Raw genomic sequence first — 2,500 nt, 5'->3', positions numbered from 1 at the left:
TTTGCTCCGTGCTGCTCGGAAGCAACCACGCGCGAGCGGACGCACACGAACACAAGACAACCGAAGCGTGCCGTCGCAAGGGTGCGACATGAACGGTGGGGCGGGTGCCGGGCGGCGGGGGGTGCGTGTGCAGCAACAAGGGTGGTGAACACGATCGTTGGTGGTCAAGCTGTCAAGACCCTCGGGCCACACCGGCTCGGAGTCGCCGGTCGTCGGCGCAGCGTGTGTCCGACGGGGGGTACACGGCTTCCCTCCCGACAGGGAATCAGGCACCGGGTTCAGCTACAAAATACGGTGCGACCGGCTCGCGCCGTCCAGGCGGAAGAGGCACGCCACACGCACGGGAGCAGTGTGCGACCCTTTTAGTTCTTCCTTTCGTTGCCAGAGAACGTGTGTTCGGCCACAGGAACGGGGACACAGTGCTAGGAAAAGCCGACACTGAGGACTCGGAGCCTGCCCGTTCCAGGGCTCGAGATATTGCCACTGCGATCTGCTCGACAGAGAGAGAGCAAACGCACGCCTCGGCCTCACAAGGGCTGCGAGAATTCTCGGTCGATGTCCGTCTGTGACTCGGGGCGGCGGGGGAACCCACACAGCACGGGGAGGGTCAACCGCTCAGCCTGAACACCAGCCCACAATAGCGCTGGCCCGCCGAGGGCCCTCCCACGTCGGACACGACTCGCCTGATCGTTCGAGAGGTAGGTGCCGAGAGGTACGCCGCCGTGTGCGGAAGGAAGCAACAACGACTGGCCGCCACGGGCGTGACCTCTCGCGCCCGAGAATCTGCTCTCGGCCAAGGCTTTCGGCGCTCGCACGACACTTGCAACCAGCCGGCGTGCGGCGCCTGACTTCAATCAGGTTTCTGGGAACGCCCCGACATGTGCCTCTGTGCAACCCGTTAACCGTGACACATGCGACTGCAACCCAAGGGAACCAGGCACGGGAACGCCGCCGCCCCGCGTCGCCTGAAAACAGACTTGGGCACCCTGGCCTCCAGGTGTGCCCGAAAACAAGACAAGAGGTGCCCAGTCACAAAGGCTAAACCTCGACAGACATTTTATAATGTGTCTTCTACCATATATGTCTGTCTCTTCTTGAATTATTGTACAAGGATATATATATATATAATTGTGTCTTTGTTTTCTCGCCATTAAAAACTTTGTAAGTGTTTCTCTCTCGCCACAGAAAAAACACTTTGTCTGTTTTTTTTACAAGTATGTTTCTCACACAAGAGTTCACAGAAACACATTGTTTGTATCAGAGTTACCGCCGGCTCGGACTCTGACCGATTTTTAGGCCGGCAAATGAGTTCGAAAAGTCCGTCAAAATTGTTGCTAAAACCCCTTGAGGACTTCCGAGTGCTCATTGGTAAGGCCTTCGATTTGAAATCGGGACCGTACCTCAAAGTAGCACTTTCCTGGGTACTTTCAAAGTGCTACCGCTGCCAGAAAATGTTCTAAAAATCGTGTTCCCGAAAATCTCCGGGCACCCCGCCAACCCCTCGTGACGCCAATGCAAATGCAAATCGGCGGGAGGTCGCCCGGTAGTCCATCCGAGGAAGGCGCTCCAAATCCCCGCAAATCGACCTTTTTCAAACCTCATCGGCACTACCGAGAGGGCAAGTGGTTAACCAGCTGTCCGAGACATTCGACCACAAATGCAAGTGGCAGCTCGGCGGGACCAATCCACTCCACCTTAGCGGGAACACCCCCACTCTGTCCTCGGTAAATCGGCTGACACGACCTCATACACTTCCGAGGGCAAGTGATTAACTAACGGTAGGGTGCACTTTCATATATGCACGTGCCCATCGCGGGGACCAATCCACTCCTCCGTTCCGCTCTCTGCAACCTGGCCCCGGTAAAGCGGCGGCACAGGACCTCATAGACCTCCTGGAAGTCGCCAGAGGCTAAGTCCGACTGGTTTATGACTTGCCACTGCCTGGACCTGCCCCCACAGGCTAGTCCGACTGGTTTATGACTTGCCACTGTCTCCACCTCCCTCCACAGGCTAAGTCGACTGGTTTATGACTTGCCACTGTCTCCACCAGCCTCCACAGGCTAAGTCCGACTGGTTTATGATTTGCCACTGTCTCCACTGGTTCATGACTTGCCACTGCCTGGACCTGCCTCCACAGGCTAGTCCGACTGGTTTATGACTTGCCACTGCCTGGACCTGCCCCCACAGGCTAAGTCCGACTGGTTTATTGACTTGCCACTGTCTCCACCTCCCTCCACAGGCTAAGTGCGACTGGTTTATGACTTGCCACTGTCTCCACCAGCCTCCACAGGCTAAGTCCGACTGGTTTATGATTGCCACTGTCTCCACTGGTTCATCGACTTGCCACTGCCTGGACCTGCCCCCACGGGCTAAGTCCGACTGGTTTATGACTTGCCACTGTCTCCACCTTCCCCTCCACAGGCTAAGTGCGACTGGTTTATGACTTGCCACTGTCTCCACCAGCCTCCACAGGCTAAGTCCGACTGGTTTATGATTTGCA

Source organism: Scyliorhinus torazame, unplaced genomic scaffold, assembly GCF_047496885.1.
Source record: "Scyliorhinus torazame isolate Kashiwa2021f unplaced genomic scaffold, sScyTor2.1 scaffold_1546, whole genome shotgun sequence".
Lineage (NCBI taxonomy): Eukaryota > Metazoa > Chordata > Chondrichthyes > Carcharhiniformes > Scyliorhinidae > Scyliorhinus > Scyliorhinus torazame.
The sequence above is the reverse complement of the archived record's forward strand: the minus strand, read 5'-3'. Positions refer to the sequence as shown.